The following is a 25,645-nucleotide window of genomic DNA, read 5'->3' as shown; positions in this document are numbered from 1 at the left end:
TAATACAGCCAGCGATGAACAAGGGGAGGGTCCATTTTGTATTAGGGACTAGGGATTAAAAAGGGGCCTGTGAGTCATCACACTCTGCACTTGCACTTGCTGGCTGTAGCACTTATTTGCAAGTGTCCATTTTCCTGAGAATGAGAATACATGAGCCTTTGACACATTGCTGCTGAGTTCCAGAGAATTATTGAGCAGGGGTCATTTTTCCTCTCACATAGCCATTCAAGTTTCCCGAAAAACAAAAACAAAGCAAGCTGCCCTCCTCCCCCCCAAGGAAATAGTGATTTGTATCTTGGGCCTTTGTGGCTGGAGCTCTTTCTGGCTGCTCCCAGCTTTGTGGCACTCTAAATGGTAGAAGGATTGTTTTTTTTTTTTAGTACTTTAGATTCATGTGAGGGATTCAGAATGTCCCCTTGGTCATTCTCCCTGCTCCCATGAGATCAGAAAGGGAGCATGTGTCTGAGAAAAGAAGACATCTCTTCCTTTGGCTGCAGCTTCCTGAATGAGATGTGATGCCAATGACGTATGAGGACAGACAGGTTCTCTCTCTACTTCAGGGTTCTAGCAACCTGACCCATATAGCTTAACCAAGAGAGACTGGGTAAGGAGGAAGGGAGTTGTGTGTGTCCTGGCTGCTATTAATTTCCTCTTTGTGTTTCTTTTCTTTTTAGGTCTGTAGGGGTGTGAGGCAGGGAGGAGGGGAAAGGGCTATCTAATTTAATGCCCTAGTCTAGAAACCAAGGGTTCTTTACTTTTTCTTCTGTTGAGGATCCCTTTGACAGTCTGGTGAAGCCCATGGACATCTTCTCAGAATAATGTTAAATGCATAAAACAAAATGCGTAAGATTACAAAAGACACCAATTGTGTTGAAATATAATTATCGATGTTCTTTTAAAAAGTTCGTAGAATCTAGGTTAAGAACTCTTGAAAATAGGCCTTTTAACAAAAAATCATTGTATACACTAGAAGGGAATACAACCTTTTTTAGTCTTAGTATTTGTGTTATTTAACCCAGAAGTAATAAAACTACTATATAAACAATTACCTTGTCTTTTAATAATAACTAAGTTTCTTCAACCTGGGTACTGCCTCCGCTCCCCCCCCTTTTTTAAAACTTTGGGATTATTATTTTTCCTTCACTCTTTCCCTTCTATTCCTAAGCCCCCTCCCCCCCTTTTTTTTTCTTACTGGATCTGAAACATGCTTCTGAAACATTTAGTGCATTATCCCACAGTATTCCACGGATTTTCATATTTTGTTAGCAACTAGTTTATCTTGACTTGAGAAATGTGAATTGTTTTAAATACTTATCCTTTGGACTTAGAAGCCTTGTAGTTAGAAGACTTGAAGTACATATGTCTCTGCAGACTTTTCAAAGGGTAAATGCTTAAACATCTTCCCTCATGCTCCTATATGGCATTCTAAATGCACTAGGGAGATAATTTTGAGTTCATTGGCCATGCGTCCTGATCTTTTTTATATATATATAGTAGTCTAGTTTCTCAGTTATCCCTTTTCTACTCTGAGAAATCAGCTGTGTTACTGGTTGATGTTTCTTAAATGTTCTCTTCCTTCCTTCCTTCCTTCCTTCCTTCCTTCCTTCCTTCCTTCCTTCCTTCCTTCCTTCCTTCCTTCCTTCCTTCCTTCCTTCCTTCCTTCCTTCCTTCCTTCCTTCCTTCCTTCCTTCCTTCCTTCCTTCTTTCTCTCTTGTAGCTTTTAGAGTTTTAAAAATAATAATACATTTAGAATGTGTCTAGGAGAGTTTATACAAAACTTAAAAGTGTCTTCGTTTTCCTCTCCCCACCACTCTACTTCCACATATGCTTCTGGGTGTCTTATGGATTCTTTTTATTTGTGTAATTTTGCTTTAACTCTGTTTTCTTTTTTTCCCTTTAACTCAAGTGATTTCCTGAACTGTGTTATTCACATTCTTTTGTTTTTCTAAATTTACTGGGATATCAATAAATTCCAAGGTTGCTGTATTTTGACCTGTCCTCCAGGTGTTTTACTTGAATCTGCATGTTTTCCAACTTTTTCAATAATTTAGACATTTTCTGAGCTTGTTCTTCTAGTTGGTCTGCATTGTCTGCAATTCTGTTTTCTGCTATAATAAGACTATTGTTAGTTGTTTTTATTGCTTTGGGGGGAGGTTTTTATAATATAACCTATTTCTTCCTTATTTAAAGAAAAACTTAATGTTGGCTTCATTTCCTTTTTTTTTAAACTTTCTTATTTTATTTGCTCCTGTGACTTCAAAACAAAACAAAAGTGATGTTAATTCCCAGATTAATTTCTTCAAAAGTGTCATTTGTCCACATGAGGACATCCCTTACTCAAATTCATCTTTTTTTTTTTTTTAGGGGCAATGAGGGTTAAGTGACTTGCCCAGGATCACACAGCTAGTAAGTGTCAAGTGTCTGAGGTTAGATTTGAACTCAGGTCCTCCTGAATCCAGGGCCAGTGCTTTATCCACTGCGCCACCTAGCTGCACCTGGGATATAATTCATCTTAGCAAATTTTAGAACTTTATCCTTGGAGGAAAATAAATTGGATTGAACTCCCCTCCAATCACTTTGCATCTGCTGCCTTTCATTATGGTGTGCTCCCGCAGGGCTGTACATGTTGGAATACATTGGGGATTGGGAACTAGTCAGGGAATCTGCCTAGACCAAAAAAACTGAGAAAGGATATGGAAGCTGGAAAGAGGAAAGACGAGAACAAAAAGAGGTGAACTTTAGCTAATGGCACTTATGCATATTTTCCCTTAGATGCTGCACAGGGATAGGAAAATTGAATAAGTTAGGCCTTGTAAGTATTCTCATCCATTATGGACATAGAGAACTCTGAGTAGAGGAGAAATGGAAGCCAGTAGGGATATACGATTCCTATACAGGTAGGACCTTATGAGTGAAGAGTGGTTAATACTACAGTTTGCTTGCAGAAGAGAACAGGCCTTTGAGTGTTAAGCATCCAAACTGTGTTTCTAAAGCTCTTGAATTTGGGGAATGCCTTTAAGAGCGGGTTTGGACTAACTAGTAATGGGGAGAAACTCATGGATATGAGCAGCTTACACAGCAGTTGTTTTTAATATATTTGACTATGTTCTTTTTGCTTCTAGGGGTAAGAGTAAAGAACTGGATACAGTTAAGCTATGCTTGTGTCGTCAGCCCCATTGTGCTACTTTTGTATGACTAGGGTCTACTGAAATTCAGAAGCAAGGGAAGAGGGTAAAGTCTTGGGGGGGGGTGATTGGAGGGAAGAGGGGAAATTGAATCAAGGAATTAATCTGAGAAATCCACACAAATTCAGTTAGACCAGCATTCCTCAATTCTTTTGGTTTTAGGAACTCCTTTAAAATTATTGTGGACCCTAAAGAGCTTTTGTTACATGGATTACATCTATCTATATTTACCATATTAGAAAATAAAATGGATGTATTTTTTAAAAAATAATAATTTATTTAAAATAATAGTGATAGACCCATTATTTACCATGAATACCATTTTTAAAAACAACAACTATATTTTCCAAAACAAAAACTATAGTGAGAAAAATGGCATTGTTTTACATATTTTTTGGTAAATCTCCTTAATGTCTGACATAATAGTAGACAGCCAGATTCTAATATCTTCTTCTGCATTCAATCTGTTGCAATGTGTTATTTTGGTTAAAGTATATGAAGAAAATTTGGACTCAACACAAATATATTGTTGGAAAGGAGAAGAGAAATGTTATGGGCAAATAACCTTCTTCTTCTTCTTCTTCTTCTTCTTCTTCTTCTTCTTCTTCTTCTTCTTCTTCTTCTAATATCCTTGACTTCATAAGACAAAAAAGGGTGTCAAGGACCCCCAGGGTCCCAATGACCACACTTTGAAAATTGCTGCCCTAGATTAATGAGAAAAGCCCTACCACCCAACAAAGGGACAAAACAAGGGAAGAGAGTTTACCAGATCATTGCAAACCAGAGCAATATTGCATTTCTGCTTAACCAATGTTGGATGAAGGCTGAGCATGGGAATGCTGATGCCTGGTCCTTGTTGAACAGTATCTGGAAAGTAGTGAGCTGTGTTCCCTGGTGGTTAAATGTACTTTGGAAGTTCCTAATAACACTGGATTCCTATGTCCTTATATTTTAGCCATCTTGATTTCCACCTACCCCTTATTCTACTTTTTATTTTTAATTTTTTGCTATATCTTTCTTTTTTACACCTTCATTTCTGAATACATCCCTTCCATCTCCCCTACCCAGCAAGCCATCCTTTGTAGTGAAAAAAAAAGGAAAAAAACAGTTTGAAAAACTAATAAACATGTCAACTGGGTTTGAGATTATTTACAATGTCCCACACCTCTGCAAAGAAGGGAGGGAGATTTATTTTCTCATCCCTTCTCATGGACCCAGCCTGGGCAGCATAATTACATAGAATTTAGTTTTGTATTTGTTCTTTTGATTTATGTTATTATAGCTATTGTGTATATTGTTTACCTGGTTTGAATGCTACAAGAGTTCATGTAAGTCTTCCTATGAATCCTTGAATTCCTCATATTCATGCTATAACAGGGAACAGGACAAGGAAAGTTCAGTCCTTATGAGTCCTTATCTCTGCTTGATGCCATGCCCCATGTGGACTTGGGAGAATGACCAGGAAATCTATGACTGTTTCTAGACTGTTATTGAATGATGAAGAACATCACTTCTAGATGACTGCTGAGCTAGGACTCAGAAGGCTGCTTTCAAGTGAGGAGGATGAACGACTGTGGATCTCTGGGTAGAAACGGGGCCATAGACCTTCTCTAAGCTGGGTTGCATGCCTGTGAATGATTGGCCCTGAAATTGCTCCTATCTTTGTTGTGTCTATTCGGCCGTGTTCTTAGATGGGGGAGTACTGGAGATGGCTACATCCATGTGACATTTGAAAGGTCAGAAGTGTAAGCTGCCAGGAGTCTAGGAATCCAAGTCCATGTCAGAGTTTGTTAACTCTGCCAAGCCCAGGGAGGAGTGACCTGCAGGATCCATCTCAGCCATTTTCTAGAGTAACTTTGTTTGCTTGCTTTGCTACATAGGGAAGTGAACTAAGTGGGGCTGATGGAGTAGGAATGGTTTGCTGCAATTATTTTAAATTTGAACTTTTTTTCTCCTAGCGACCAAGGTGGCATAGGGGAGAGTATTCTCCTAGTCTGGAGGGATATCTTCATACTTTGATATGTCTTTTTTGGTAAAAGCTAATCATTGATGGCTGTTGATGGTAAATCTATACATGATTGAGGTGTGCTAATCACTGCATCAATCAATGGTACAGGGGAGATAATATTTGCAACTGGCAATTGATATTGGGGAGAAGGCATTGTAATGAGATCTTGAGCAAATGGCATTAGAAAAATCACCCTAAACCCTCAGGGAGTACTCCCTAGACCCCTAAAGGGTTTTGTTAGTCAGTTGGGCACCCAACTTATCAATTTAAGTGAGAGTTGCATAGGAATCTCCTAGAGTTTTTATAAAGGCTGCAATAATTTCTTACACCTCAACAATATCTCCTTGGATTTATGTAACGCTGTTTATTTAGCCAGTCCCTAATCAATGGGCATATACTTTGTTTCCAGTTTTTTTTTTTCCTTCTACAAAAAGTTCTGTTATGAATCCTTTGGTGTATATAGAAGTCTTTGACCTACTTTGGGCATAAGCCTAAACTGTCAAGGGGTATGGACATTTTAGTCACTATTAACCTAATTTCAAATTGCTTTCCAAAGTGGTTGGACCAATTTATGGCTCCGCCAACAGTGTATTAGTGTTTCTGTCTTCCTGAAGACCCTTAAACACTGATTATTTCTAACTTTTTTTTTTCTTCTTTTACTAATTGCTGGTAGTGAGGCAAAACCTCAATTATACCAATATACATTTCTCTTATTATTTAGAGCACTATTTCATAGGATTGTTAAGAGTTTGCAGTTCTTCTTTAGAGAACAGTTTGTTCATATCCTTTGACCTCTCACCCATCACCACCTACTTTTTTTTGTTTGTTTTTTTGCGGGGCAATGGGGGTTAAGTGACTTGCCCAGGGTCACACAGCTAGTAAGTGTCAAGTGTCTGAGGCCAGATTTGAACTCAGGTACTCCTGACTCCAGGGCCGGTGCTTTATCCACTGTGACACCTAGCTGCCCCACCATCTACTTTTTTAATTGATTGTTTTCATCTCTTTCAAACACAGGCCAAACTTGATGTGCCACTTCTAGGGCCTGCCTTTTTGATTATTTCATCCTTTTGTCAATTTTAATGTTATGATCTACCTCACAAATTATGGTTCAGCTTGCAATTAGTAATATTAGAGCTAGAAAGTAACCAGAGAGATCACCTAGTCCTACCCCTTCATTTTATAGAAAACGAAATAGAAATTAAATGACTTTGTACTTAACCAAGATGATGCTGGCAGAGAAAGCTAAGACTGCAACCTAAGTCCTCTGACTCCAATGCCTTTTCCCATTATATCATGCTGCCCCTCTTCATGCTTTCATAGGATGAAAGTAATTAGAATGGGAAGAAACCTTAGATGTGATTTGGTCCAACACCTGTATTAAAAAATGAATGCCCAGCGATTTGTAATGATTTGTTAAAGGTTGTATAAACAGTGACTAGCAGTGATTTGAACTAAGACCTTTTGCCTCTGAATCCATTACTCTAGAAGTCATCTTATCTCTCTTCAGAGGTAATAAAATGTCCAATTCCTCACCTTACCTATGAAAATAGAAACAATTTTTAATCAATTTGGCTTATAGTCTAACTTCCTGCTTAATCATTTTCCAGTTTTGTCTGACTCTTCATGGGTTTGGGGGGTTTTCTTGGCAAAAATACTGGAGTAATTTGCCATTTACTTCTCTAGATCATTTTACAGATGAGGAAACTAAGGCAAACAGTAATCCTGTGGCTTGCCCAGGGTCACACAGCTAGTCTAAGGCCAGACTCCAGGTCTGGCACTCTGTCCTCTGTGCCATCTTGCTGCCTACATTCTAATAGGAAGGAAATTTTCCTAAAATGTAAATATTTCCCATAAGACCAGATATGATATTTGCCATTACTGATTCATAGTTGTGAGATTTCAAGTCAGGCTATTTATTTCACTTTAGAAGCCATACTAACATGCTGTTCAAAAGTCTATAAAAATGGGATTAGGTCATATAATTAATCACCAAGGTTGCTTCCAGTTCTAACATCCCAAGTCTACCAGACTGTGTTACCTAGTGTGTAGATTTCCTGTTCAAATGACCAAGGATCCCCCAAGTAGGTTTAACTGAAGTTTAGATTACTATCATTATTTAATTTATTTTTTTTTTTGCAGGGCAATGAGGGTTAAGTGACTTGTCCAGAGTCACACAGCTAGTAAGTGTCAAGTGTCTGAGGTCGGATTTGAACTCAGGTCCTCCTGAATCCAGGGTCAGTGCTTTATCCACTGCGCCACCTAGCTGCCCCCTATCATTCTTTTTCATATTATTATGCATGTATTTTTTTTTTTTGGCCGGGCAATGGGGGTTAAGTGACTTGCCCAGGGTCACACAGCTAGTAAGTGTCAAGTGTCTGAGGCTGGATTTGAACTCAGGTACTCCTGAATCCAGGACCAGCTCTTTAACCACTGCACCATCTAGCTGCCCCCTATGCATATATTTTTAAAGAGAAAACGGACCTCCTTGAGAAAATAACCAAACTTAATGGTACCCATCATATAAATTCCTGTTCATTCTTTATTTTCAAAGAGGATCAATGGCATCACAGGATGATATCTTGACTCGTGGGTACATTGGATTTAAGTGAAGCACAGTAGCACAAAGTTGTCAGCTTTACTCTCAGAGTCATAAAAGTGCAATGGCAAGACAAAAGTCAAGATGACTGGTGATGGCCTAGGATGTAATGGATGACCTTGGCATCTTCCATGTCTGACCAAGCTCTAGGTGCTCCAGAGTGCCTACTTTGGCCTCATTCATGGCTATTGGGATAAATTGTTGTCATCTGCTCATTCTCCCAGGGGAAGTCTTCACATGCTTGGAGTAGACATCTCCCTAACTCACTAACAGGTTTGAGGCCTGCTGGTTACCCCCAACTGCTTTAGCTTGTCTGCCATGATGGTTTTACCAGGATGTGGTTATTGTACATGCTACAGCTTCTTGGAGCCACAGATGAGGGTTGAGTGACAGGTGGACACTAAAGGTGGATAATCAGCTCTGAAATGGGTTCCTACCAGAGTTGCTGGTCCTCTCTGAATATTTAATACACCTCACAATTTTTTTTCATAACTTTTATTTTATTTATTTATTTTTTTAATGGAGGCAATTGGGGTTAAGTGACTTGCCCAGGGTCACACAGCTAGTAAGTGTTAAGTGTCTGAGGCCGGATTTGAACTCAGGTCTTCCTGACTCCAGGGCTGGTGCTCTGTCCACTGCGCCACCTAGCTGCCCCACACCCCACAATTTTTTATACAAATGAAAAGAGGTACAATTGGGTGACCTTGCTCAACTTCAATTGCTCACTTGTCACTGTTGATTCTAAGCCTGACTTTGTCTTCAAGTTTAATTAAAACCTCTAATCATTAACCTTTTATCATAGAAAAAATCCGGAGGGATGGCTTTACTTCTCCAGTTCTGGCTTTGGAACTTTGGGACTTAAAGTACAAGTTGGTACGAAAAGCTTGATTAGGATGGTTGCTTTATTTACCACTTTTCATCTCTCACTTTGCTCAGTATTTTCCATTAACCAGTTCTCCTCTCTGTCTTTGCATGATGCAGACACTGGCTGTTTGATCCCATGGAGCTTGTGTTCCATGTTTGGCAGAAGCTCAAAGAGAAAGAGATTACTACTCTAGATGTGTGTACCTCCCATATGAATTCCATGTGATGATCACTTTGCATCCAGATGGAAAGAGTTTTTCTCTACCTGACAGCTTTTCCTTCCTAACTCACTGCCCTCCCAAGTACCAGGTCTTGACATTAACATAAAAATGTTTAATTAATACATTAATGCATCTTTCCTCCACTTAAGTCCTATTGAAATGTCTCTTCATGACAGGTCAGTTCTCACAAACTATGTGCCAATGGAGTACAAAATTTCATAGTGTTCTCTGTCTCTGTCTGTCTCTCCTCCCTGTCTCTGTGTCTGTCTGTCTGTCTCTCTGTTTCTTTCTCTCCGTTTCTCTGTCTGTCTTTCTCCTTTTCTCCTTCATAAGACCTACATGTAGAGCTGGAAAGGATCTCAAAGGCCATTCAGTTCAACTTCCTCATTTTACAAATGAGGAAACTGAGGATCAGGGAAGTTATTGAATTGCCTATAGGTAATAAGTGTCAGAGGTGGGGTTTGAACTCAGCTTCTTGGATTCCAGATGCTCATCACTAGAAGGTTGGCCCTTGGGTAATACCTTTTCCTTTCTTCCTTCCTTCCTTCCTTCCTTCCTTCCTTCCTTCCTTCCTTCCTTCCTTCCTTCCTTCCTTCCTTCCTTCCTTCCTTCCTTCCTTCCTTCCTTCCTTTTTTTTTTTTTGGAGAGCATAAATGAAATGATTTATTTGAAAAAGGATCTGATGACACTTTTTGCTTCAGGATACACCCAGGATCTCCATGTGGGCTCCCTTTCCTCTCTGGTTTCTTGAGTGTCAAAGTGATGGAACCATCATATGCTGAGGAGGGTTCTCCCAGGGGTGAAGGGTGATACCTTTTTCAGCCAGGACAGCTCAAGAAAAGTTGGAATACTCAGGATCTTCATCAACAGAGAAAATATTGCAGTTACAAAATCTTTTTTAAAGTTTTATTTATTTTATTTTTAATTTATAAAATAAGCATTTCCATAACATAGTGTAATAAAAAGATGATTACACATGAAACTGGAAATCTATTATTCACAACTTGCCATTCCTTTTAAATATATGATAAAGTTATCATGTAACTTTCCCCCTTTTTTTCTCTCCTTCCCTGTCCTAGAGATGACTACCATTAGACATAAACGTGTGTGTGTGTGTGTGTGTGTATATATATATATATATATATATATATATATAAACCATTCTATACATACTTTTATTTATCAGTTTTTTTCTCTGGGTACAGATAGCAGCTCCCTTCATAGGTCCTTTGTAATTAATTTGGGTATTTATGAAAGTCAAAATGACTTATTTGCATAAGTCATTCTTTTTTTTCTTTTCTTTTCTTCTTTTTTTGGGGGGGGGTGTGTGAGGCAATTGGGGTTAAGTGACTTGCCTAGGGTCACATAGCTAATCAGTTTCAAGTGTCTGAGGCCAGATTTGAACTCAGGTCCTCCTGAATCCAGGGCCAGTGCGCTGTCCACTGCACTACCTAGCTACCCCTGCATAGTCATTCTTAAAACAATCTTGCTGTTACTATATACAATGATCTCTTGGTTCAGCTCATTTTCCTCTGTTATTTCCTGCAAGCCTATCCATATTTTGGAATTTAGGAGTTGAAAGGACCTCAAAGGCCAGCTAGAGCAACCTGGTCCAACTTCTGTCTACTACAATATAGCCAACAAATAGTTATCCATTCTCTACTTGAAGACCTCGGAAAGTGTGGGAACTCACCATTTCTCAAGCTGCTCATCCTAGTTTTGAAGAGCTCTAATTAGAGGATGTTTCCCTCTTGACATTTAGTCTACCTTTGCCCTTTTGCCACTTCTACCCATTTCCCTCGGTTCTACCCTCTGTAGTAAAGCAAAAGTCCCATCCCCCCATTCCTCAAAATGACAGTCCTTCAGATACTTGAAGATCACCATCATGTCCTCTCTGAGTCTTCTCTTTTCAGTGTCTTTAACTGATCCTCATATAGCAGGGACTCCAGTTTCTTCATCCCATTTGCTTACCTCTGAACACTTAAACTCTAATGCCCGGAATTGTATGGGGTTCCTCAGATGAAGTCTGATGAGGACAGAATACAGCAGGATTAACCAGTTTTTATTCCTGAAGGCTGTGCTTCTCTTCAGGCAGCCCAAGCTGGCATTATTCACACTGATGAAATCATAGATCTTTCCAGGTTCAGAGCATCAATATTTCTTTAATAACCTGTGCAGGATTCTCTTGCTGCTGTTCAAGAGCAGGCAGGCAGAACTGTCAGTCACTTTGACTTCCCTACACTTTTGTGTGGGTGGAACTTCTCCCCCCTTGGGGTAAGATTTTCTCTTTAGCCACTCCCTTGGCCCATCCCCTCTGGGAAGGCAGCTGATTTCCTTTCCATGCAGGCCACAGGTAATTGGGGATGCTTTACTTGTTTAGCCAGTTTGCTTCCCATACTGTTTCTGACTCATTTTGATGCCCCGAGAAACCACAGTAGATGTATTTTCTCTGCTCTGGGAAGTTGTTAAAATAAATCAATAACTTTCTACTTTCGATATGAGCCCCTAGCCAAAAATCTCACTCTGGCAGAGACAGCAATTTAAAATTTCTCTCATCCCAGGTCATTCCCAATCACCTCTCAATGTTCCGTTCAAGCATTAGCACACACATTTGAACATTTAACCAGGGTTTTTAACAGTATAAAGATTAAAGTTAACTTAGACAAAAGGAAATTTTGAAGACTAACAGCTTAGCAATCCACTGAGAGACAGCAAGGTTAATTTCTTTTCCCAGGAGCTACAGAAAAGTGGAGGGAGGGCGGAGAGCTTTGCTCTGTGGGCTGGAATGACCCCCTTATCACCAGGCACACATGGCTTTGCTCTGGCCGATCACCTGCCTCGGTGTTCATCACAGGACTCAGCTATACTCAGAGCCTATCCTCAGGCTCCTGTTCTTCACTCTCCTCCAATGCAGGGTCAGATGACTTGTATTCTTGCTTTCTGCCTAGTCATCATGAACCTCTGATGCCACTGTCTATTGCTTCTGTTCTTCCTCCAGCTATGCGATTTATTTAAAAGCAAGCTCTTCTTTCCCCCTCTGTGGTGCTTTTGGTGGTGGGGTGGGGTTCTGTCACCTTCCCCCAAATCACCCCTAACCAGGAGCGCCAGTGGACAAAAGGTCCCTGTGTCTCATCCACTCTGCTTCCCAGGGGCCACATACTTTGCTGTTCCTTGCAAAATCCTGAAGAATACTCAACATCTACAAAGATACATCTTAAGTATCATATAAGCACCAAAAACTTAAAATAACAAGAAAAATTAACTTGGTATCCAAGGCAATCATCTCAGGGTGACATTCATGGTAAATATCCATTATCAACACATGCAACAAATGCATTATTGGGTAATGTATAAGGCATTATTTGACAGAAAACCTCAGGAACTAGAAGTATAAATTTCATTCAGGATATATTACATACACATGTCACAGCAGTATAGGGATATCCATAGAACACAAGCAAATAAGCATAATAACAAAGTAATAACAGCATCAGTAGGTCTGCATAATAATGAACATGCATAAGAATCAGCACATAGACAAATAAATTCTCTCTCTGTCCACTGGCTCATTCCCTACTGCCTACCAAAATGCCTATGTCTCCCCTATACTCAAAAAACCCTTACTTCATCGTTCTGTCCTTGGTAACTATTATTTGATGTCTCTTCTGCCCTTTGTAGCTAATTTCATTAAAAGGCTGTCTATATGTTAGGTGCCTCCACTTTCTTTGTCTTCACTCTCTTCTTAAACCTTAACTTTTCAACTAAACTAAGTTCAGATACCCAGAAAGCCAATTGAAAAAGTCCACTGCAGGTGGCTAAATTATATGTTGCCTCCCCCCATTAGATTGCCTTTTCTCTTTCACCCTCTCCTTGATATTTCTCTTCTCTCTAGGTTTTTGGGACACCACTCTTTCCTGATTTTACTCCTACCTATCTAACCACTCCCTCCTCAGTCTCCTTTGCTTGATCCATATCCTGCTCATGCCCTCTAACTATAAGGAATCCCTCAGGGTTCTGTCCTGCACCCACTTCTCCTTCTATAGTATTTCATTTGGTGATCTCGTCAGCTCCCTTGAATTTAATTACCATCTCTATACTGATAATTATCAAGTCTACCTATCCTGCCCCACCTCCCTGCTTACCTCTACTGTCTCATCTCCAACTGCCTTTCAAACATCCTGAACTGAATGTCCAGTAGACACCTTAAACTCAACAAGTCTAAAATGGAATTTGTTATCTTTCCCCTTAAACCCTGCACTGCCCCTACCTTCTGTATTACTGTAGAAGGCAATAGAATCCTCCCAGTCCCTCAGGCTCCCAATCTAGGAGCATCTTGGAATCCTCACTGTCTCTTCCTCCCACATCCAATCTGTTGCTAAGGCCTATTAATTAATTTCCCCTTTGCAACATCTCTCAAATTCATCCCCTTCTCTCCTCTGACACTGCCACTACTCTGGTGTAGGCCTGCATCACTTCATATCTGAATCATTGTAATAGTCTGTTGGTGGGTCTCCCTGCCTCAAGTCTCTCCCTACTCCAATCCATTCTCCATTCAGTCACTAAAATAATTTTCCTAAAGCACAGGTCTGACTACGTAACTACCTACTAGATAAACTCCAGCGGCTTTCTGTTGCCTCCAGGATCAAATACAATGTGCTCTGTTTGGCACTCAAAGCCTTTCATAATCCTTCTACCTTTCCAGTCTTCTTACACCTTATAACAGCTTACAATCAAAGACACATAAATCTTTGTTCCACTGACACTGGTTTACTGCCTGTTCCTTGAACAAGACACTCCATCTCTTGACTCAGGGCATCTTCTCCGGTAGTACCCCATGCTTGGAAGACTCTCCCTCCTCTGCTCTGACTATTGATACACATAGATATATACATAGATACACACACAGACAAAGAGACAGAGACAGACACACACATGTATGCATGTATGTATGTATTTGTATGTTGCCTCCTCCATTAGATTGTAAGGTCCTTGAAGGCAGGAACTATCTTTTTTTTTGTTTTGTTTTTGGTGAGGCAATTGGGGTTAAGTGACTTGCCCAGGTTCACACAGCTAGTAAGTGTTAAGTGTCTGAGGCTGGATTTGAACTCAGGTTCTCTTGACTCCAGTGCTGGTGCTCTATCCATTGTGCCACCTACCTGCCCCAGAAACTATCTTTTGCCTCTTTTTGTATTTCCAGTGCTTAGCACAGTACCTAGCACATAGCGGGTACTTAATAAATGTTGATTGAATTGAATGAATGCACCAAAAAGTATTTATTAAGTGAAAATCACTGTGCTAAGTGCTGGGGAGACAAAAGAAGAGAAAGACAGTCTCTTCTCTCAAGGAGTTCTCATTCTAATAGGAAAGCAACATACCCATATACATATATAGATAGATATGTAAATTGATTTCTCTCTCTCTCTGTCTCTCTCTCTCAGGCTACCCTTTCAAGAGGTGTGTGAATTAGTGGATGTGGAAAACTAGAGTTTGACATTTTCACTAATCAAATTATTTCAATTTCTTCTGCTGAGCCATTCATTGCCAGGCTTCATCTTCAAGGGGATTGTTTCCCAGAATGTTGACTATAGGGGCTGGGATGGCAGTAGGACCTGTGGTTTGGGGTGGGGGTGTGGGCGGGGACAGCATGCTTCAGCTTCTGGTGCTCTTGGCTTTACCTAACAATCAATGGCAATTGGTCAGCCGTTGGTGTTGGTAATATTGAGGAAGGTAGGTCCCTCTTCCACAGTTATTTCTATCATCAGAGATGGTTGTAGGGCCCAGATTGGTGGCAGGATAGGCTGTCTGTAGGCACCCAAGGCTTTTACGTTCAGGGTTCTGAGCTATTTCCATGAAGGTTGAAGGGGAGGTGATGGTCAAGATGGTCCAACTTGGTTCTAGAACATACTGTCTCCTGTCTCTTCCTCTGGGTACCTTGCAGCTTCAGGTAGTTGTCTCCATTGCCCCCTCATTAGGAGTTGTTTCAGTCGGGAAGACTTGAGTTCACTTCTTGCCTCAGGCACTAGCTGAGTGACTGGATAAATTATTCTCTGTGCTTCAGCTCCATCATCTTAAAAATAAGGGACCTGGTTGTGTGGCATACCTGAAATAAAATCTACTAGGTAGGCTGTGGGCAGATCCCTTGAACTCCAGAGTTCTGAGCTGCAGTGGGCTTTCTCAATTGGCTTTCTGGGTGTCTGAACTAAGTTTAGTTAATACCTTAAGCTCCTGTTCTTGGGGGCAGGGAGGGAGTAGGCAGCATTTTCAGCTGCATGTGATGAGAAGACCCAATTAAAAAAAATAAGGGGATTGGACCCAGTGGCTTCTAAGGTCTCTTCTAGCTCTAAATTTATAATCCTATGATCTTCTTACAAGCTATTTCAAGTGGGAAGGGGCTGAATCCCAGAAGTACCGGTGCCTCCCAGCTCTTGCCAACCTCTGATAAGGGTGTTACCAGTGTTTCAAATCATGACCTTTGGTGTAGAACTTTTACATAAATGATTTTTAAAGAAAATGTGTCTTTAAAAAAACCTTGAATTTTAAAAAATACATTTGTGTTTATGCACCATAATCCACACTTTCGTTAGAGTAGCCTCTTCATGTAGAGATTGACATCTCAGTGTATTTCTAATTCTCACTTGGCTCCAGTGCTAACAAACACATGGGAATAGTTCCATGAGTAGTGGATTTCCCCTGAGTTGAGTGATATTATCTACTATTCTAAGCTATGATTGTTATGTGATAATACTTTAACAGAAAACACAGTTTTTCAGGTGGTTGACTTTGTAGTGACTACCTAGGTATGTTTCAAATGACCTGCTACATGGAACTTGGCCCTGTGATTTTCAGGCAGCTTCAAAATAGTACCATCAATGGTTTCTAAACAAATTCACCTGATATTTTAGAAGCTTGACTATGGGAAGATCGGTTTCCTCTAGCTACTAGATTGCCATTCAAAAGGAAACAGATTTGACTAAAAACTCTTCAAATTAGATGGCAAAAATGATGCAAACTCCACTGATGATTTATCTTTCCTAAATCCATATTAAGAGAAGGAAAGATAATTTAGCCACATCCTATATAATTATCATTGTAACACTGGGAACCATCTGGCCCAGCATAGTTTTAGAATCAATTGATCCAACCATCAACAAGCATTTATGGGGGCAGCAAGGTGGCGCAATGGATAAAGAACTGACCCTGAATTCAGGAGGACCTGAGTTTAAATCTGGCCTCAGACACTTGACACTTACTAGCTGTGTGACCTTGGGCAAGTCACTTAACCCTCATTGCCCTGCAAAACAAACAAACAAACAAACAAAACACAAAACCAAGCATTTATGAAGCATTTTCTATGTGCCCACAATTTCTAGGTTCTGGGGATACAAAGACAAAATAAAAAAAAAATTTCAAACCTTAGGGACTTTACATTATATTGGAAAGGTACATGCTTATAGAATATGTATATATGAATTCAAAGTGATTTCAGGGGTGGGATATTAATAATTTAGGGAAATTTGGAAGGACTTCTTGATGGAATTGAGCCTTTAAGGAAGTTGAGTCCCAAGGAACGGAGATAAGGAGGGAGAACATCCTACTATCTGCCTACTAGGTGCTAATCTGAGACTACAAGGGCTGCTGACCTGCAGCAGTCCCCGGGTGAGGACACAGGGACTGGTGACCTGCAGAAATTCCTGTCCTTTACATGTCATTGCAGTTTGCCCTGGATTCTTTGCTCTGGGGTTTCTTGACTTCTCAGTAGAGGAACTTAGACTCCTTAATCCTCACATTCATTGGCTCTTCATCCTTACCTACCCAGGCTATTTTGGGGAAAGTTTGCTACTTATAGAGTTGCTAATTATAGAGACGGTTATGGGCTCACAGACTAAGGATTCTCTTCAGCAAAATGGAAAGTTAAAAAGATATTCAATGTATAGACATGAATCAGACATAGAATAGCTTCTTTTTATTCCCACACAGAGAGGAGGAGAGCTGTAGAGGTGATAGTGTACATTATGGGAGTTTAGAACCTAATTCAGTAACTTAACTAGTACAGTCAGCTGGGAGGCTAAAGCATGGGCCCTGCTGGAGCACAGTGTCAGCAAGGCTGTTAAGTTCACATTTTATCTCTGCACTGGCATTCTCTAATTGAATAGACAAGAGGGATGTGCTGGTGGTCTCTTTCTCCTGACAGTTCTTTTACTTTAGGCCTGTATGTCTCCAGTCACAGTCTGGTAGTCTCCAGGTTCCAGATGGTTCATGCTGATGCCTGCTACTAAGGTGCTGGGGAAGGAAGATGCCAGCTGCCTTTCTAGATTTCATATGGTCTTTGGTGAAGGAAAGAAGACACAAGTAGGGAGGGGCCTTCATCCCAGGCAGGACATATACTAAAAGTTTAGGGGGGCAGCTAGGTGGTGCAGTGGATAGAGCACCGGCCCTGGAGTCAGGAGTACCTGAGTTCAAATCTGGCCTCAGACATTTGACACTTACTAGCTATGTGACCCTGGGCAAGTCACTTAACCCCAATTGCCTCACCAAAAAACCCAAAAAACCAAAAAACCCCCAAAAACAAAAGTTTAGGGCCAGGTGTGTGATGGACAGGATGCCTTCTCCCATATGACTCTCCAGACCACCCAGACCTATCTGTCCTTACATGGGAAGAAAAGGGGTGCTGAGGACTGGGTTACCCTTTTAATATTCTGACTCAGGAGTCAATTAAAAGTTCCCCATATCATGTAGAGCACATCTCCAAGCCATTACAGCCACTGCGTAACATTTGGGAGATATCTGTGCACTCTGCTGGGGGCTGGAGGGAAATCCATGGCCTTGATGGAATTCCAAGTTCATAAGAGGTATGTGAGTACCATTAGAGGATGTTACACTAGTTATGGAGCACAGGCTGTACAAAGTTATGGAAGTCTTCTTCCCTCCCTCCTTCCATCCCTTCTTCCCTCCCTCCTTCCATCCCTTCTTCCCTTCCTCCTCTCCTTCCTTCCTTCCTTCCTTCCTTCCTTCCTTCCTTCCTTCCTTCCTTCCTTCCTTCCTTCCTTCCTTCCTTCCTTCCTTCCTTCCTTCCTTCCTTCCTTCCTTCCTTCCTTCCTTCCTCCCTTTCCTCTCTCTCTGTCTCTGTCTCTCTCTCCTTCTGTTCCTCCCTTTCTCTTTCTGTCTTCTTCTGACATTTCCTTAGTGATTTTTAGTGAAACCCATTTTCTCTCTATAGTCTCTCTGTCAGAATTCAAATGACACTGCAAAGCACTGAAGTTTTTTGATGGCAGATCTAGTCTGTGTCAAATGTTTTGTTGAAATGTCTAGGTTAGTTCTACCCAGTCCTGTGAATTGCTAAAGAGCCACATTTGAATTCAGTAAAATGGGGAGGGGGGAGGGAGGCACAGACGGGGAGGAAGTGTAGTCTAGGGGAAAGAAAAGCAGAATATGTTTAATTTTTAACCAACTTCAGTAGAAATAACCAGGGTTTCATAACAGTTCAGAGAGATAGTCCAAAGACTGGGAGGTTGTGAATCAAAGGACATGGGCTCAAACCCTGACTCCGCTATTCTCTGCCTCACCGCTTCCTCGTCTAGAGAATAAAGGAGTTGAAGAAGGAGCCCCAACATCCTCTCCAGTTGTAAGTCTATGATACTATGAACTTTTTAGTCTTTCATGGATAATTTAGTGACACAGTAGAAGAACGTCTCAATATAGACTTACCCCATTCATTTTTTTTTCTGTATTCAGACTTTGTATGTGGGTAATTTCAAAGGCTACTGAAAGAAAATAATTATAATACATTAATTAATAACAATGCAATGATTTGAGAATACAAGGCCTTGATTATTTGCTAACAAAATGAACATTAAAATAACTCATTGACTTCTCCCAGCTCAGCTCCTGACTCTCTAAATGTCACTGCTGTGACTCAGCTACCTTCTCACCCTGGAAAATCCCTTCACTCCCGAACCCCACCTCCTCCCATTGATGTGACTTTCTCCCAGAACCTCCATTTTGAGGAAGAGCCCATGCCAGCCATACTTCATCCTTCATCCTTCATCCTTCATCCTTCATCCTTCATTCTTTTCCTATCTTCCCTTCAGACTTTTACCAAGTTATTTGTGTCCCACTTCCACCCGCCCCCACTTTTCAGCTCTTTTTTTCAATCTCAATAGTCTTTGATTTTTTCCAGTTACAAGTAAAGATAGTTTTCAACATTTGTTTTTATAAGATTTTGAATTCCAAATTTTTCTCTTTCTCCCTTCCCTCCCTGCTCCCCAAGACAGAAAGCAATCTGATACAGGTTATATATGTACAATCACATCAAACACATTTCTATTTTGTGATAAATAGAATCAGAATAAAAGGGAAAACCCTCAAAAAAGAAAAAAAGCAAACAAAAAATAGAAACAATATGGTTCAATCTGCATTCTAATTCCACAGTTCTTTTCTCTGGATGTGGAGAGCATTTTCCATCATGAATCCTTTGGAATTGTCTTGGACCATTGTTTTGCTGAGAAGAGCTGTCTATTACAATTGATCCACACATAGTGTTGCTGTTACTGTATACAATGTATTGTCTTCCCCATTAAAACCTAAGTTCCCTGAGAGCAGAGACTGTCTTTATTTTTGCTTATATTTGTATTCCTGGAACTTAGCAGCGTGCTTGGCACATAGTAAATCCTTAATAAATGCTTGATGACTTAACTCGATACACTCTCTATTTATTGTCTCCAGTTATACTCCACCCAAATGCTAGCTTAATTCTGTAGTCAAGAGTTACTTGACTACAGGGGGAAAGGAGGTGAACTAGATGATTTCTCAAAGCAGCTTGGTCTTGTACAATTGTATCAAGTACATTGAATCCAAGTTGCTGGATTTGAATTTTGACTGTGACACTTAGCTGTGGGATCTTGGGCAAGTTGTTCTTGACTCTGAATTTTAGTTTCTTTTTCTGTATAATATGGATAATCCTTTCACTGCTTCCCCCCAGGATCCTGGTGAACAAAACACTTTATAACTATAAAGGATAGGGACTAGATCTGTGATTTCCTGAGAACTCCTATGAGAGGAAACTCTCTCCACCCATGCAGGTTAGCACCTTCTCTGTAACTTATGGTCTTAGAGTTGCCTAGAGCCGTGAGTGATTAAATAACTTACCAGTGTCACAGAGATGGTGTATATGAGAGGTGAGATTTGAACCCAAGTCTTTCTGATTTTAAGTCCAACTTGTTATCTATACCTAGCTGTTCCCCAGAAACCACAAAATGTTTAATAAATCAAATCATAAAAATCAATGTGAAGGATTTTGCTTGTTTCTTTTAGTTTTCTTCTAACTGGGCAAAACTGTAGTGTTGATTAACTTTATCAGTCTAATAATAACTAGTACTATGGAACCATGATAAAGTAGGGCCATTGGGGTCCCTCTGGGGGGCTGCCTAACTTGTGAAGCAATCTTATAAAGAGCCCATTGAGGCCTCCAGTAAATAAACCTCTTTAGCTGGAGTCTGAGATAGATTTGTCTTATCCTCAATTTCACTCTGAAACAATAATGTTTTAGTCTCCAATATAGTAATTTACTCAATGGGATTCTAGTAACTTGTACTTTTTTCCTGGGGAAAATCAATCTTCTCTACTGACTTCTATATCTTTTTTTTTTATGCCCAGCAAGTGGTTGTAAGTGTTAAACTACACCCGAAAGTCTAGTGCCTGTATAAACATAGGACCTGACATATAATAGATATTTAATAAATGTCCATTGAGTTGAAAAGACTTGTAAGGTGCTTTCATATTAATTATTTAATTTGATCCTCTCTGTAACCTTGTGTCAAAGTTGGTCATGGCATTTGATTGTCATTTTACAGATAAGGAAACTGAGGCTCAGAGAGATTAAATAGTTTATCTAAGGCCATGTGACAAGTAAATGGCAGAACAGGGACCTAAGGTGGGAAGGTAATCAGCATTTATATGGTTGTTGTCCTTCATTCTCAAAGAGAACCAAAATGACATCACTATACTGGGGTCAAGGTACAGTGTGTCCAACTGTGGCTGATCAGACAAATATGAGCTCAGAAGGCTCTACCATGGGTCAGGCACAAATAGTTCATATAATTATGTAGTACCTACCATGTGAAGCAAAGAGTTTTTTATCTGAGTTGAACCTCAGAACGCTGAGGTAGATGTTATCATTCCTATTACAGTCGAGAAAACTGAGGCAGAGACTTGCCAAGGATAACGTAACTAATAAGTATCTGAGGCCAGACTTGAACTGTGGTCTTCTTGACAGGCCCAATGTTTTATTCACTGTGCCACCTATCTGCCTGTCACGAGACTTCCTGTATGGCAATGGTGGTGGCTATATGCTAAGCTGGTGAGCAGGCTGTCAGTCACCCTTATGACACTGAAAATAGATCTTTTTTGCGAGTTGGATTCAGTAGTATACTGAAACTGGCTCAAATTGGCTGATTGTTTAAATTTTCAGGAATTTTTCTGAGCTGGGTGTTAAACATAGCCAGTGTTCAATTCAACTGATTTCTTCACCTGGTAATGTTATTTGTTGTTTATAAGAATTGGTGTCAACCACAGCAGAGCAGACAATACGTTATTGTCTACTTTAAAATGATTGTGGCTTTTAAAAATGTATATTTGAAAGCAAGCTAAATTGCATTTTGTTCTTATGGTGCTAATACAATGGTGGAAGAAAGTCTAGGGTAGAAAAATTTCCTAAAGTAATTATTTGGCATAATTTAAATCATGATTACATTTATCACTTGATGATTCAGTATCTAAAATTAAACGTTATTCATTTAAAATATTTTTAGATAACTTTTATTCTATTTATCACCAATCTAATACCAACTCAAACTCAGGTAGCAACTATAGCTAAACAACTTGAAGCTGAAATTATTAAAATTGGTCAAGCACTGAGGCAGCATGTCGTCTATTATGAGTTGCTATTGCTACATGACATGTCTGTCTTAGTTTGATGTGAATTTTTCTTATTCTTTTTTTCTTATTCTGGTTTGGCAAAGAGACTAGCTAACAGTTTTTTTTTTTGCAAGACCTTGCTCTAATGATTGACATTCTTGAAGAATTTTCATTACTTTCAACTGCACTGCAGTCAAGATCAACTAACATTCAGAAAGTGCAAAAATTAATCAAACACACCATAAGAGCTCTGATGAATTTAAAGATTGGCACTGGAAAGCATGAATCTCAAGTTGAAGATCTGATTAAGTCAGATAAGTTTAAAGATACTCTACTTAATAAAATAATAAATTTGATGCTCTTCTTAGGATTATATTGCTCAAAATTATAATAGCATACATGAACTTATATCCTTTATGGGACATAAACAATGATGAACACATTTTAATTATTTTAATTTATTAAAATCACCTGCTTTGGCTTAAAAAGAATTAACTTTACCATGGATAGATGGTGAAAAAAATTGATCAATTAAGTGAAATTTTAAGACATTAAATTGATTTGAATATTTTGGGGGGATTTTAAATAATGATATAGATTTGAGCAATGTCCCAATACCTGCAACTACACAAAAAATGAAAAACAAACAACCCCCCTCCCCAATCAGTAGTCCTGAAGATGAAAGAGGTTTCAGTTTAATGAATATAATTTGTACAGAGGTGAGAAATAGTTTAACAGTAGGTCACATATCAGATTTTTTTTTTTTTGTGGGGCAATGGGGGTTAAGTGACTTGCCCAGGGTCATACAGCTAGCAAGTGTTAAGTGTCTGAGGCCAGCTTTGAACTCAGGTACTCCTGAATCCAGGGCCGGTGCTTTATCCACTGCACTATCTAGCTGCCCCCACACATCAGATTTAATGACAAATTATTTATTGGGGAAAGAGCTAGTGGATTGGAATGAGACTCTGCTACTTTCCCCTTCTGAGGTTCCTGTGGCTTCATCTCTTCTGTCTACAATTCCAAAATTGGAGTGGTGAGTCTATTAGTTGAAGTTGGCTCATCTTCTAAGGCCAAAGTCAGGGCAAAACTCCCTTTAGAGGTTATCAGGGAGGCAGGGTAAGGGCACAAGCATGTATTAAGCACCTTTGCTAAGCACTTTATAAATATTACAGAGAGGAGGTAGCTGGGAAGTTTCTGTCCATACCAGGAGGCATCCATCTATAGCATAGTGATCTCCTTAGCAATACCTGCAGTAGGCAGAGTTAAGGCAGATTTTACACTAAATGGGATGAGATGGAATTTGATCTGGGCTTTGAGGGAGAGTCAGAGTTTTAATAGATAGAGATGGGAAAAGGAATAAAAGGCTGCCCAGCAGAGGGTAATGGTATGAGCAAAAGTGTAGAAGCAGAAAAGTGAAAGATATGAGGTAATACCTAATAGTTCAGCTTACCTAGATACAGGCAGATGATTATTGGCAATAAAGCTGGGAAAGAAGGCCAGACTGTACAAAGTCTAGAATTTCGGGGGGGGGGGGCAGGCAATGAGGGTTAAGTGACTTGCCCAGGGTCACACAGCTAGTGTCAAGAGTCTGAGACCAGATTTGAACTCAGGTCCTCCTGAATCCAAGGCCAACACTTTATCCACTGCGTCACCTAGGTGTCCCAAAGTCTAGAAATTTTTGATGAGATATTTAAGAATAATCCTGTAGTGTCATGTTTTTTGAATTGCGTTCCCTAGAACTGTCCAACATGCTCCATGAAGAAAAATATTGTAACTGTCAATAAGCATGCATAGTAAAATTATCCATTTTGCTGCCTATATCTGTCACACACAATGAATATTGTTTGAAATCAATCAGGTTACTAAAAACTTAGATACTAAATTTGGTCTCAAATCAATCATAAAACACTCTCAATATGTATACTGTCCTGTCAATTGACTGATGATTTTTGTTGTCAAAGTACAGATATATATAGTCAGTGTGAACAAGGCAGTGGATGGAGTGCTAGATTTGGATTCTGAAAGATTCAAATCTTGCCTCAGATATTCACTTTTACTAAGTGGCCTTGGACAAGTCTAATCTTTTGGTTTTAGTTCCTGATCTTTAAAATGGTGATTAAAAATAATACCTACTATGGAATTGTTGGGAAGATCAAATGAGATCATATATTAAGAGTGCTGTGCAAACCTTAAATATTTTATATATAAATGCATGCTGTTATTATTGTTGTTGTTGCTGTTAGTTATACACTGTTTTTTCATATAACATTTTTTGTTAACTATTCCTTTATGAATATTAGGGTAAAGTTGAGAAGTTGAAACAAGAAAACAAATAACTGAGACCTAAATGAGATAACAGACATCTCTGAATGTAGTTTTAATACTAAGTAAATGCAAAGATAGTGTTAGTTACCTCTGATTTGAGTTTTCTTTTAGGGATCCTGATGGGTAGCATGCATTTTTCTGAATCTTAAGAAATAGTTCTTGTTCCCACAAAATTTCAAAGGGACAGGGTGGAGTAGGGAGGAAACAAGCATTTAAATACCTATTATGTGCCTGGCACTGGGCTAAGTGCTTTTAAAAAATAAATATTATCTCAGTTGATCCTTACAGCAATCCTGGGAAGTCAGTGTTCTTCATTTTATGGATGAGGGAACTGAGGCAGACCAAGGTTAAGTGATTGCCCACCTAGTAAATGTCTGAGACTGAATTTGAATTCAAGTCTTCCTGACTCCAGGTTCAGTATCCTATCTAATGTATCACCTAGCTGTCAAAGGGCATTAGCAAAGAAAAAATACTGACTTTTAAGATAAAACACTTAAATTTCAGTATTTGTCTTCAAAGTCTCTAAAATACCTAACCATGTCTCTCAGTTCCTATGGCTTCTTATATTTCATAGTTTTCTGATTTTTCTGCTTACCCCCAAATTGGGCTCTTTTCCTTTCTCTGCCCTTTTCCTCAGCCATCTCATTTACTTACAGCTTCAGCTATCAACTCTAGGCAAATGCCTCTTGAATTCCAGCCCCTAATCACTCTTATGAGTTTCAGAAGTGTATCTTCAATTCAATTCGATTCGATTCAAGAACTACTTACTAAATATATACTCTATGCAAAGCACAGTGCTAGGCACTAGAAATAGAAAACCAATATTAAAGTCTTTCTCTTCTAAACCTCTTCTTCCTTTCTATCATGGCTTTTCCTGACAGTAGCACCACCAATCACCTAGGCCACTACTGTGCTTAAAACCCTCTATAATTGTTGCCCCTCATAACTCTGTTGTCTTTGCTTGAGCCCAGGACATTCTAGGCTTTCTTTATAAGGTATGTGTCTTTTTATCTAGAACATTAGGCTTGAGATCCAAGACAATTCTAAAGAGCTAATGATAAAGCATACTATCCCCCTCCAGAGAAAGAACCGATATTGATCTAATACAGACTGAAGCATGCTATTTTTCACTTCCTTTCATTTTTTCTTTTATTTGAGTCTCCTTATACAAAAATGATTAATACGGAATAATTGCACACGCATAACCTACATGTACTTATTGCCTCAGTGAGGGGGAGAAGGAGGGAGGGAAGGAGGGATAGAATTTGGAACTCAAAACTTTAAATAAAAACGTTTAAAAAACAGGCTTGACAGCAAATTTAGTCTAGATAGAATGAGACAATTACTGGTAAAAGTAGATAGTTTATTTATCAGGTGTGGAGAAGTGGAAAAGGTGAAAGAAGTAAGATTATGATTAGATGCTTAACTCTTAACCTGCATTATCAGGTATCTAAAGGACGTTGCTACCTGGTTGTCACATTAGCACCTAAAGCTGAACTTGTTCAAAACCAATTTTATTACCCTTCCCTTCCCT

This window comes from Dromiciops gliroides, chromosome 3, assembly GCF_019393635.1.
Source record: "Dromiciops gliroides isolate mDroGli1 chromosome 3, mDroGli1.pri, whole genome shotgun sequence".
Classification (NCBI taxonomy): Eukaryota; Metazoa; Chordata; class Mammalia; order Microbiotheria; family Microbiotheriidae; genus Dromiciops; species Dromiciops gliroides.
The sequence above is the reverse complement of the archived record's forward strand: the minus strand, read 5'-3'. Positions refer to the sequence as shown.